Source organism: Cupressus sempervirens, chromosome 1 (assembly GCF_028749045.1).
Source record: "Cupressus sempervirens isolate cs-2001-9-10 chromosome 1, ASM2874904v1, whole genome shotgun sequence".
Lineage (NCBI taxonomy): Eukaryota > Viridiplantae > Streptophyta > Pinopsida > Cupressales > Cupressaceae > Cupressus > Cupressus sempervirens.
Genome location: NC_143118.1, coordinates 5,935,479 through 5,949,910, shown reverse-complemented (window position 1 = coordinate 5,949,910; position 14,432 = coordinate 5,935,479). Strand labels below are relative to the sequence as shown.

General features: G+C 34.6%; 1 protein-coding gene across 1 annotated transcript in view; it reads left to right on the top strand.

Moving 5' to 3' along the window:
• The first annotated feature begins 2,384 nt into the window (after positions 1-2,384).
• The window catches only part of LOC149575861 (Lipase/lipooxygenase, PLAT/LH2 family protein), a 41,712-nt gene continuing 29,664 nt past the window's right edge, over positions 2,385-14,432 (top strand). Inside the window, exon 1 of the mRNA XM_089815813.1 lies at positions 2,385-2,676. The gene's annotated coding sequence lies outside the window, so the exon portion shown is untranslated. The remainder of the gene's footprint in view (positions 2,677-14,432) is intronic.

Sequence of the window (14,432 nt, the reverse complement as noted above, 5' to 3'; positions counted from 1 at the left end):
CAACAACTACCCTTGTGGCTGCTTATATAGTAGCAAGTCCCACAAAACCACCAAGTGGTATTACATAAACCATGTGCTAAAACCATGTGCTACTAACCCACTGACCCCACATTTAATATTGGGCATTTAATTCTTTTCCCCAATATTAAATAATTACATAAAATATTATCACAATGTTACAATACAACACATCAAGAATATTCCATGGGAATCTTTACATGTTGCAGATCCATCTAGGCACAACAATTACATAATAAAAAATAAAATAATAAAATAACAATATTATGCAATGTGTGCAACACTCATTATCTCAACACAAAATTCAATAATTTTAGATGTTCATTGATTCTTCTTATTCTTATCGTATACTTATGAGTTTAAGAGAAGAATAATTAAACAACCTCTCCCCAATTGCTTAGGAGATTGCAAACCTAGAAACATCATCTACCGGGTTAAGGATCCTATTCCACCTCTCCTATTTGATAGCCCCTTTGAACGCCATTATCCTCACTTCCAAAGCATGAAATAGGGCAATAGCAGACTCCATGCTCACAAAGAAACAATGGGGTTTGATAAGAAAGAAGAGCCATAAAAAGATTTAGTATTCTAAGCTTTAAATAACAGACGGCGACTCACAAATTGTTAAGCATTGATTGATGCCTACTCATATATGTGTGGAATTATTGAGATACACTAAAAGAGACTATACTTAATGTTTCATGATTGTTTCTGAGATGTCTTATAAATGTAAGTAGATTTTCTTGCTACAAATGTCTGTCTAATAATTACTTCTAATAAAGGTGCTATTTCTACTAAATTGTCCTTTGCTCTAATCTTAGTATTCTACTTAACTTAATTCTATTTTGCTAAATATATAAAGTCTTCTCCCTCCACTCCTTTATTTGCTAATTTATAATCTTCTAAATTCCCTTCACAATAAATATGTTGTATTCTAATCTCCTCAAATTGATCTATCAGATTAACTACACTTTCTAGTTTAGCATTTAATATCCAATTCGATGTTTGTCACTTTCTAATTGCATTTAGGATAATTTGTGAATCACCTATAATAATTAACTTTTTAATATATTTTTTATGCTTAGTTTTAATCCTTCTTTTAATGCTCCTAATTACATTACCTAATGGTTTAGCTCGTTTTAATATCCAATCTGCATTTTCTAATCTAACTATACAACCTAATCCCACTTTCCCATGATTCCCTCTAGAAGCTCCATCAAAGTTTAATTTCTTCCATCCTATCAGAGGTGCCACCCATTTACATTCTATCTTGGCTATATTATCCTTTTTAGGATAAACTAAGGGAGGATTAATCAAATGAAACCAATTTTTCCTCATATTCTTATCCCACGCTAAGAATGTACTTTTCACCTTGGGTGTGTTCTTGAGATGGCAATTCATAACTTCTGTGATGGTTGCCTCAATTTTATTGAAAAAAGTTATCTTAGTTCTAAGTTTTGAAATATTCATCTATTTCTTTCCTTCCATATTTCCCACATAATGATTGCAGGTGTAATATTCCATAATTTCTCATAGACACTTATCCTATTCTTAATTGCCCAACCCCTAAGAAATCCCTTGATATCTTGAGGTAAAGGGGAAGTCCAATTCAATTTATTCTTAACCCAATACCAATAGTCTTGTGCAAAAGGGCACTTAAACAAAATATGATCCATATCTTCAGAATCATTTTTGCATAGACTGCATCTGCATAGTCCTTCAAATCCCATTTTAGAGAATCTATCGGCTATAAGAATCCGATTTTGAATTGCCGCCCAAAGAAAGATACCAGCCTTAGGTAGGCATGCTGAATCCCAACATAGATCCAAGGGTATAGCAATATTATCCCATCTTTGTGAGTTAATTATAAGATCATATCCTAGCTTAACTTTGTATATTCCATCAAAATATAATTAAGATTAAAACATAATAAAAATACAATTAAAATAATTATAATTTATAAAAAAATAATTATTTAAATAATTATAACTAAACAAATCTTTCTAATGCCACAACTATATTAAAATAGGTAAATTATATAATTTATTTATTAATTATATTTACTAAAATTAGATAATTTTCCATTTAATTTTTTTGTTAACTAAAAATTTATTATTATTATTTATATTTTATTTGTAGACTACTTAAAGCAAGCACTTAGCGATTCCATATGACACTTGTTATTTTCAAATTGCAAATTGCATTTGTTTTTACATTAAAGTTTTTATTTTGAAATGCTCCCCATTCTAATATTTTCAAATTGCAAATTGCATTTGTTTTTTCATTAAAGTTTTTATTTTGAAATGCTCCCCATTCTAATGTCCTGTAAAGACATTTGTATTACAAATTCTTTGAATACTAATCTGTGCATTTTTTGAGGGGAAAAAAATGATTTAAATATATTTTAATCAGTTTAAATTCTTGTGTGAAGCACGGCCACGCCACATTGCGTGTTTAACTCATGAAAAGCTTGGAATCTCATGCCTGGCCCGGCTACGTTGCGTGCCAACTCATGAAAATCTTGGAATATACTCAGAACAAAGTAAGAGCTATTAGGACTATGGCCAGAAGCTTGTTCGAAATGTTTTGTTAATCATACATTCCTTGCGCTCGCCCAGGCGGACCGAAGCTTTGCGTAGTTTTGTGCTCTCTCAAATGGTACAGTTTTCTATGGTTTAGTTCAGTTGATAATCAAAATTGCCACGGGTGGTTAGAATAGGAATTTCATTGTTTCTGTACACTCCAGTCCATGATTTTCTATGTACTTAAAGGTGGAAAGGTGTTCAGGACTGGGTAACTGTTTACATGTTATGAATTTCTTTTCCCGCAACGGAGGGCTGGAAAATGGGTATCTTAATTCTTATTAATTTTTTATATCACATACGTAGATAAATTGTCTTGAATTTTTTGATTTTGACTTCGAAACATGATACAAACACGCGTTTGTCAGTGACCGTAATTTGTGTGACAAGAATTCATTGGCCAAATTAAAACACGCAAAAGTGGTATTCATCGATAAGGCATAGGGTCGGAGACAGACCCAGAATGTACTAATAGATTCAGTGCAGTTCAGATTCTCAGAAAATACCATCCTGATATACACAAGGAACATCAAAACAGTCACACACAATAAACAGTATGTCTAAAATTTAGAGACAAATTGACGTGGTTCACCAATTTGGTTGCATCCACCAGAAAGCAGGGCTTCAATCTTTATTTAGTCAATGCAGCTTACATACATAGGGCTTTGACTGTATATATATTCAATGGTCTTCAACAGATCAGAAGATGAAAAAGAACAGTCGGACTTCATATCCAACAATATCTCACTTGATGTTGGACACATGCCCCAACTTCATATTTGATCGACCTATCACTTAAGCTTTGCTTTCCCGTACCAAATCTTATGGTAATAAATTATGAGTGTTACGGGAAGACTTGTCTGCCCCCTATGAGATGCATCTCATAGACTTTTTGCATCTCCGAAGACTTCAAAAAAGGTTGGAGACTTAATGACAAGTCTTCTAGAGTCTCGTCTCCTAATCCAAAAATTCAAGTCTCCCCAGAGCCTCCTTCATTAAAAAAAAATGTAAAATATAATATCAAGTTATTTATGTATTTTAGCCCTCATTTTAATGTTGTTTAATGCAAAACTTAAAAATCAATGACAATTTAAATGATTGTCATTTTAATCATTTTAAGTTTTTATTTATTAATTTTAAAAATATATATATATATTTTTAGATTGCAGGAATCGGTGCAACACGGCCCCCCTATAAACTGCAGTGCGCTTGGTAAACTTTTTTAACGTGACCGGTAGCGCTGGCGCGACACACCCATCGGTACCACGAGGACGGAGGAGACTAGAACTTATGACCAACCCCCTGCAACAGGGAAGATTTAGCCAACCGAGCTAGGGCCCCCGCCCTTTAATTTAAAAAATATTAGAAACATTTTTAATTTTAAATTTTATTCCAGAATCCGACCCAACCAGCAATAATTAGAAATATTTAAAATTTTATTTATAAAATAACATGGAATCCAACATGGAGAATGATGACTTTTTGGAGATCATGATAGCTGAAGACCTTGAGATGGATGATCACAACCTTGTGGAGTAGATGATAGTACCATCATCATAATAGATACTAGATAGATTTTTGATTTTTGTTTACAGAACTATGTTTTTTCACTTTTGTTTGCATATTAGCGATTTTACATCAAATTATATTTTTTTGGATTTAAAAATTGAATACGTAATGATAATCTCAGCGATTATTAATCTAATATGATGATGATCATATGCGATATTCAAAAATCAGATATGACTATGAGATACAATAATGGATTATGTGAGTTTTGAACTATTTGACTCTATATTAATGTGACTTTACTATTAGTGTTTACTTTAGTCTTTTAGTTTTATAGTCTTACTATTTTGTATTTAGTATTAGACTGTTTAAACTATTAAAAAAAAAATTGCCATCTCCAAGTAGCCGTCTCCTATTTTTGAAAAATAGTTGTACCGGTACTAGTACCAGTACCAGGGACCTCCAAGTCTCCCCATCTTCTGGTAACCTTGTAAATTACTAATAGACAATCACTATAGTTGGAATAGCAACCACAACCACTTGCTAATCACATCCGACTAATCATAAAACATTAGTAGATTTATGCCACTATATCCTGTTGAGGTTATAAGATGCTGCAAGTGTAATGACACTGCCTAATGTTGTTCTATGTGTTTTTTAAGTGCAAATCCAAATGCATATATATAAGAGTAGAAGACACGTCTCATGAAGAGACATGTCTCTATGTTAATCATATTGGTTATGATAAGTTAATTTCCATTAGACATTATTAACAACTATGTGTGTGTGTGTGTATGTTTAATTGATGATTAATCAAATGTAATAATGTTTAACCAATGACCATTAGGGATTAACTCTAGATCAATTCAATCCAACTAAAGCTACAACATTAACATTCCCTCTTAGCGAGGGAGAATATAAACAACACAACCATCTCACAAAATGGTGATCCGATTTTGAGAAATCTTATCAATCTCACATTCTTGTGATGTGAGAATAGCATCAACACCAAGATGCCTATCAACAAGAATATCATATCCTAGAAAGATATGAGTTATTTGATTGCCAGCACACTCTGGGAAAACACTAAATGTAGTCTATCAGATAACAACCTTGATCTTAGGGACAACAAAGTAGTCTCCATTATGATAAGTATCACAATCTCCGACACACTCTGAGACATCAAGTTAATGTAGTCTATCATGATACGTTAGTAATCATGATCTCCGACACATTCCGGGACAAGTTAATGTAGCCTATCATGATAATAGATCAAGAACTCAAGAACAACAATTGTAATATCATGATCTCTAGCACATTTTAGAACAACAACTTAATGTACTCTATTGTGATACATTCGTTATCATGATCTCCAACACATTCCAGGACAATAACTTAATGTAATCCATCATGATAATAGGTCAAGTCATTGTTAAGATCGTCACCTTACAATAGTGACCTCGCTAGACAAACATTGATGAAAGATCATCACCTCTTATGATGTTTTTCAATAGAATCATGTAAAAACTTACATGATATCCACCATGAACCATGTCAGAGGGTGGATCCACCATAGCTGCTCCTAGAGGGTGGAACAAGGGCTTTCACCTTAAACTTATCTCTCATAGAGAATAATGTATTATAAGGAATTTCACCTCGAACTTTTCTTTCATAGAGAAGAACTCATTAACAAAGAATTGCAACTTGAAATTCTCCCTCTGAACAAAGATTCTAGGAAGTTAGATCCTCTAGGTGCTCCCTTAGAAGCTCTCTTCGTCTAAGGATGCCTATGATAAATTGTTGGACATCCTCTGAATCTGATATCAATCTTCTGATTTTTTGGTGATAAGTTGTCACTTCCTCATGATGTACACAGGTGTAGGACCATCAAAATCGTGCAATCATACACACATATTTTTAGACTCCCTCTTAATATAAAAGGATACTCATAATCTCAATTATCAAAGATATTCGCTTCAAGAGCCTCACTTTATCCAGCCTGATCATCAAGTGACTAATGAATTCTAGATCGCAGCTTCATTGTAGCTACTATCATAAGATTGAGCTTGCACAATATTTGGTAGTATGTCTAAAGTCCCAATCTTCTTTTCCTGCAAGAATTTCCTCTGACATAAAGGAAAAGATCAAGGCAAATGGCTTTTCATAGTACATATAGAAATACAATTAAGAGAGAATACAATAAGTAGTTAAATTTAATACTCAAAGACAACAAATCCCTATCTGCACATGAATGGAATATCTTCCCTTTAAAGATGGTTCAAGTGGGAATAGAGCATTGTTTATCATCTCTACACCACAATGTGAAGTTCCCACTCTTATATTGTTGAACAATTTTGCATCATTTTTAATTATGGCAGACTTCTTTCTGTTCTTCTTTGCAAAGAATCATCCTTGGGGATCAAGGGAAAGAACAAGGGCCTAATACGGCAAATGACTCTTATATTACATGCATAGTTAAGAGATCGATTACAATATGTAAATAAAATTAGTATTTAAGAGTGAATAACCAAGAATACTTATCTAATGAATCATTAACATTCTTAATGCACCATTCTTCTCTTCCCAACGCTATCCTTCACAATGTGAGTCCTTTATATGTATGTGACAGTCTTGATTTGTAGTTTCTTCTAGCATCACAATGCAAATTGTAGTTGACATTTGATATGAAATTCACACCATTTTACCCTCTTGGGAATCCCCAAATAAATGAGTGTTGCGATTTCAAGAATGCCCCTGTGACTCTTGTCAACAATCAATTTATGTTGAATGTGTTAGACGGACGTGTCAGGGTCCATCCTTCATAACAACATGAGCAGCTCTCCCTGTCCATTAGACACCATGATGGTTGAAATTTCATTTGAAAGTGATGCTTCCAGCAATCGTTATCATAACAATGTGTTTAGCTTGGCAAGACCAAATCCCACTTGTCTCTGGTAAGGGTCATTTGCATGCTCGCATCTTAAGCACATTTAGGTAAGTGATTAATCATTATAGGTTCCTATAGGAAGGATTTCAAGAGCAGATGGAACATTAAAAATAGGTTGGCAAATAATAAAGATAGATTTTGTGCTTGGGAGTAACGCTTTACATCAACATATATTGATTCCTTTATGCAACTGGGTCTGTCATCTTCCACAAATTGTTGATTCTGATTGATATTTCAGACCTGGAAATTCAGTCAATAATAACTTGTAATATCCCTCCAATTGGAATCCCTTTATTATCATATTTATTCCTTGAAGATTTTATGGTTGTAATGCCTGATACAACTCTAGACATATGCAAGTTATCTCTGATTTCAGACAATTCATTTTACAGTTCAATAAACTTGCTTATATAATCTCTCATTCTATTACTTTCAGATCCACTTCAATCTGCTATTGTTCCCTGTGCAATCTACTGTATATATGTATATATATGTTCCGGAAATGCCTTGATCGGATCTAGCCTTGCTGACTTCTTTTTTTCCGGCTGTCATATATCTTGTTATCTGATTGGTGATAAGTTGCTGATTGTTCTTAATCATTGTCTTGTTATTATAAAATTGCATTGAACCTTTTTATGTGATGGCTATTATCGTAAGCATGATGGTTATAAATAAAGTGAATTTCATTTACCATTATTTGATGCCATTAATTACTCAAGCTCCTTCTGTGAATCATTATTTGGCCTCATTTGTATTAGTTGATATTATTTAGTCGTTGCTTAGTCCTTATGAAATATCCCTAGCAGATATTTGCTCGTTCTGACCCAAAATGTATTCAGGACTAAACATATGCAGCTGTATTAATCAAAACTAGTAGAAACTCTAACTGATATTTATCCAGCTTCTTCTTGAAAATAGTATTCAAAACTCAAACATAAGCAAATGTAATACGATACAATAACAAAACCAGAAGATGCTTCACAAGCTAATAACCCGTTCTTAATAATATTCAGGATTTGAGCATATGAAAAGGCGTTACAACCAGTAAAATAGAAAACCAGTACATTCTTAGAAACTTCCTAAAGCAACGTTATTGCATTATACAACAGCAATACAATAACCAGCAATCAGAACCCAATCTTAAATATAGTTTTACAGTTAGATTGGAACATTGAAAGAAGAACTTGTAAGCGCATATGAGACACCTGAAATGACATCTCCATGGACAATGGGTTTATGATGTAGGAGTATCTTGCATCACGAAAAAAGGGGGTATGATCAAAATTATTATATATAAAAAAAAATTGGAGGAGAGAGAAAGTGACGAAAATTAGAGAAAAAATAATTTAAAAAATAGAAAAAAGAAGAAAAAAAGGAATTTCTATTTTCAAGGTGCATAGGTGGCATAAATAGAAAAATAAGAAAAATAGTTGTCATTCCATTTATCGAGGTGTGTAGGTGTCATCTTAAAAGTTCGTGGAAAGTTCCTTAAATCACGCATTTAATATTTGTTGTGATTCATAAAGGAAATGTAATTTTCTAATTGGTCCACATGGTGGTGCTTAGTTGTATTTGGGTGGGAATTAAATATTTGTTTTAAGATAGTTGTATTTACTTTTTATTCCACATTGGTTGTGTTTGTAATACCTTTGATGGTAAGTACTTATTTAAGCAAGGCTTATGATCATTTGTAATCAAGCTCTTCAAGTAGAAGCTCTCATGGTGTAATTTCTTGTAAGCAAGCTTGGAGGTGAAAGTTCGTTTGGTGGAAGCTTTGTGTGGTAGTTTGCAACTTAGTCTTGCAGATTACTGTAATGAAGATGTCCATGTGGGTTAGCATATTGTACTTTTGAATTTTGTAATTCCGCATTTGCGGCGCAAATAAGAAATCCATATTTTGTTTTCGCAATTGCTGTTTTTTCTTTGTTTCTATTATGGTTTATGGTATCAAGTGGAGCACCCCTCATCAAATGGTATCAGAGTTAGAGTTCTTGAGTGTGTGGACAGATCGCCAAATGTGAGGCAATTTGCACCAGAACCTTTGGTTGGGTGAAGTTTTTCAAGAAGGAGTTCTTGATTGTGTAGACAGATCGCCGATTGTGAGGCAGTTTACACGAGGATCATGATTTCAGCTAAGTGTGTAGATAGATTGCTGATTGTGAGGCAGTTTACATGAGGTACTTGTATTGCATGAAGATTGTCTTATGAAGACTTGATTATGGAGAAGAGAAAGAAGAAGATGACTTTTTTTGATTGGATGGATTCTGTGGATTCCCAGACTTGAGAAAATTAGAACAAGAAATCAAGAGGCATTGCGAGTTGCATTCTTTGATTTATAGAAGCAAGTGAATGAATTAGAAGCTGAGTTGCAAAAGAGACGAGCACTTCACCAGAAAAGAGATATTGACAATTCTTTGGATGTGGAAAAGAAAGAAGATCCAGTGGAGTATCACACATGTGATACAAAAGAAGAGCAAGAGGATGAAGATGAAAATATTGGTGAACTTGAAGTTGAAGAAGATGAAAGAGAGGAGGAGGAGCATGAAGATGAAAAGATTTGTGAGCCAGAAGCAGATGAAGATGATTTGAAGACTGTAGCAGTAGAGGATGCATACAATTCCTTAGTTGGAGATCAAGTGAGTGAAGCAGTTACATGCATTGTTGACGACATGAAAGAGGCAAGCGAAGATGAATATGTCAAGGAGGCAAATTTCTATAAATCATAAGATGCTGAATTTGAAAGGTAACTGTGATGGTTTATATGAGGATCTTTTTAGTGATGTGTGGTATAGGAAGGAAGATTGGTATGGCATTGTTGAATTTATTACAGGTGTATTTAATTCAACAAGATTAGAGTAGGACAAAAATTATACTTGGACAAAGTTCATTACGGAGGAGTATTTTCAATAGCAAACACTTGTTCCAACTAGGTGTTGGAAAATAAGAAAGAAGGAAATATATCGGCAGTGGATACTTGTTCCAGCTAGGTGTTGGAAGAGAAAAAAAAGAAAATGTCAGCAGTGGCTACTTCATTTTGTGAATACATATTCACAAAATTTTTCCTACCATGGGTGTCTGATGCAGGAGCATCTTGCATCACAAGAAAAGGGGTATGTTAAAAATTATTATTTAAAAAAAAAAATGGAGGAGAAAGTGACGAAAATTAGAGGAAATAATTTAAAAAATAGAAAAAAGGAGAAAATGAGGAATTTCTATTTTTAAGATGCATAGGTGGCATAAATAGAAAAATAAGAAAAATAGTTGTCATTCCATTATCGAGGTGTGTAAGCGGCATCTTAGAAGTTTGTGGAAAGTTCCTTAAATCATGCATTTAATATTTGTTGTGATCCACAAAGGAAATGTAATTTTCTAATTGGTCCACATGGTGGTGCTTAGTTGTATTTGGGTGGGAATTAAATATTTGTTTTAAGGTAGTTGTATTTACCTTTGATCCCACATTGGTTGTGTTTGTAATACCTTTGATGGTAAGTGCCTATTTAAGAAAGGCTTATGATCATTTGTAATCAAGCTCTTCAAGTAGAAGCTCTCATGGTGTAATCTCTTGTAAGCAAGCTTGGAGGTGAAAGTTCTCTTGGTGGTAGTTCGCAGCTTAGTCTTGCAGATTACTGTAATGAAGGCGCCCATGTGGGTTAGCATATTGTACTTATGAATTTTGTAATTCCGCATTTGCTGTGCAAATAAGAAGTCCATATTTTGTTCTTGCAATTGCTATTTTTTCTTTGTTTCTGTTATGGTTTATGGTATTAAGGGGAGCACCCTTCATCGGTTTGCGTCCACTGTCTACCAGCACAAGGCGCTCTGTCTTCATACTAGTTGAAAGTTGAAACTTTCCAAACACTCTTGCAAGAGAGAAACTGAAATCTGAAATAATAGATCAAGGATGCCCAAATGAAAGAGTCTCTTCTCCTTTTAACCCCACAGCTGTGACTCTTCGACTTCCCTCCTGGCATTTCCTCTTATCTCTCCTTGTCCTTTTGTCCACTTTGTAATATTAAATTGGCATCACTACACTTGTAGACTGCACAACTCTACTTATCCTCGCATCCAATCTCAAACTGAGCAGAGTTATAACCAACTCCTCAAAAAACCATAGTTGAATATTGTCAACACCCAAATCCCCAAAACCGATATGATAAAGTAGAAATGTATCAATGAACTATGCATGACCTAGTAGATGGTGACAACTCGACCAAAATAGGAATAAACAAGCCGCTCAAAAACTGAAAGTAACACCCTGGTTGCATCAAATACCATACTGTCGTCATCAATTTGGAGAACCTCTGGGTACATAGATACTATGAATAAGAATGAAGCTAAAAACCCGTTCCTTGAGATTGAAACATAACTCCGATCAATACTACACCAGATTCTATCCAAAGGCTATCGTATGTAATCCACCCAACTCTTGTATGGTGTGAAATCGGAGACCCCACTAGAATTGATCCAATGAAGATCAACCGTAGTCAATTCGCCACTTCCATCCTGTGTCCCATGTTCATTGTTAGGAATTGTACCAGGATTCCATATCCTGAAATTAGAATCATCTTCTTCATGATAATCAAAAGGAGAGTACCCATTTATCTCAAAAAGGGGATTATCGGAAATCCAATCAGCATCAACTTCAAACACGGGGTTGTCGATAAGCTGAGTGTGATCTGAAACTTTGGTACTGGATCTTTTAAGACAATTGTCCAAGTCATAAGTTTGCTGAATGCTGTCAAGCTCAACAATGACTATTTTAAAAAACTCTTGCCTCACCTTACCCTCATGTTCCCGAAAGTGATTTGTGACCCTGATCTGATTTTCTGCTTCTTGACAAGAAAATCGAGTTTCATCCAATGCCTTTGGAGTAGATTTAAGCTCTCTATTGAGCTCCATAATCCCATTGCTTTCCTTTTTCAGCTGATCAACGTGTATTTCAGCAACCTTAAGAATGTTGTCCCTATCGGAAAGCAAATAAAAATGATCTGATTTCATATTTTCAAGAGCTGTTTTGATCACTTGCAAATTACAAACAAGCCAATCTGCTTCCCCTCCCTCTTGAACCTTTCTGTAGAGAACTTCCAACATCTTGTGAGTGCTGTCATAACGTACCGACGATGCCACAACCATGTCATTACTAATCTTCAACTGATTCTTTAAGGTATGCATTTCATTATTGTTCTGTTGAAGCGGTTTATCGTCTTGTAGTGTCATCTTAGATTGTTCCTCTGAATTACCATCATGGGTGTAGGAAATATATGGTTCATCACACATAAACCCCAACCTGCTATTACCTCATGTGTAATCGACCTCATCAACCTGCTTGTCAAAGCTAATCTCCAAATCACTAACTTAAAAACTTGCACCTTGTGTCACCTCTTCTGCGTGATCACCAAAAGCCTACAAATAAATGGGGGTTGACTGCTCTTCTTTTTCAGGGTCCTTTATTAGAAATGATTTTGGTCTTCTAGAAATTCATCATACATAGTTTTGCACTGGTCTTTTGCAAGGAGATCACGAGCTAATTCAAAATACTTCATTCTTGCCAAATCGGTCTTATTTCGGAGTTTTGGATGGAAATCCATGAAATCACTAAAGGCTAATTCTTTTTGGATCTCCGAAGGGATTTTTTTGTACTCATCATACATACCAAGTACCTTTGTTTTGAAATACCATTTCTGGTTCTCGATTTGCTGAATACTTGACATGACTGAAGAAGCATCTTCATTCTTTTCCAAAATATTCTCCAAGTTTAAGGAAGTTGCTCTTTTCTAGTTTTGCTTCATAGTTCCACATTTTCACTATATCTGGTTTTTGATAAAAGTTTCACTTTAAAGTCTGTAAAATCCCATGGATTTTCTTTCTATGGCTTCTTTTCCTTAGTTTAAATGGAATTGATACACAGGACATAATAATCGGTTCATGTTACCATAGAATGTGATTTCCTTAGTAGATAATAACAAATCGGCAAGAGTCAATGGTTAAAACTCTTTTTTGAGATAGTTATAGAGATATGAAGAATTCATCGTGCACCTGTAATGGCTCTAGACAAAGGCAAAATCTCCTCCTTCCTTTTTACCAGATGAGAAACTCTTTGCAACCTATCCTTGGAGTGCCACCACATAAATTGATAATGCTTTGTTATAGGCAACAATGTGTTTTGTATTCTTAGGAGAAAGATGCACTGAATTTACTGATGCATCATCCCCTCCTATAACAGTATAATGTAGAAGTTGCTTATCTCATCCTCTATTATCACTTTTTACTAAAATGTGGTAATGACATTGCCATATCCTCCAGCCAACTATTGTTGCTACCAATACACTGAATAGATCTCAACAATAGTAAAAAGTCCCAATGTCACAACCCCTACTATGAGTAATACTGGTGTCCCAACTTCACCAGCCCCTCCTTAACATGTACCAAAAAATCGATGATGTCTTTATTTAGGTTTCACAACCAATTTCAAATCCTTTCCCTTATTGCTATCTTCAGAGCTAAGAACTGCATAGTAAATGCAATATACATAGATATCTCTTTTTAAGGCTCATACACCCACCGCAAAACATAAACTATTTGCAGTAATAATACTAACGAACACTCTTGCTAATACATACTGTCGAAGAAAGCTAAAATTCAGAAATCAATATATTAAAAATTATGCAACTTGAAATGGTAAGAATAATGTTCATGCATGGTCCCCACTAATTATTCCCAAATTTAAGAATTGTCTTTTAGTGCTAGTCATCACCCAATAACTATCGCTCCATCTGTTTATTCCTTTATCACTGGATCAGTTATCTCATTACCGACAAATACTGCAAGAAGACACATTCAATAGCAATGAATAACCAACACGTCATATCACTTGGTGTTCGAACCTCTTATCTCCATATCTCTTGCATTAAAGGCATGCGCAAACTGATGTTTAGTATCGTGTGTATAAGATAAGGCTATTCGTCATTCAACGGAGACATGTCTTCACAACCTTCCCGCCCAAAACGCATTCCACAGAAAAGACAACTGTTTAGAATAACTCTCGCTCCGATAAGATGTTCTATAAATATCGAGTCACTCCACCCTCTTAAAGCACACAGTTGTCAGGCGACTCGAATGCCACCACTGAAGGGCCGTTACTTCCAGATGGGTTGACGGCTCCTCTCCCCAACAACCGAAGATGGGTGCTTTCAATACGTGCTCGATGAATGTACTGACACTAAAAATTCCTTCATCAGTTATACACAACTTTCTTGATATCGCATCTGTTCAACTCACATCCTCATAACGTCTCTTCATATATTGTTTCAGGTGCTATTTGATTTCAATAGTTGTTGTGCTAGTATTTGATCGTTTGATTACCCGGTGATTATTCG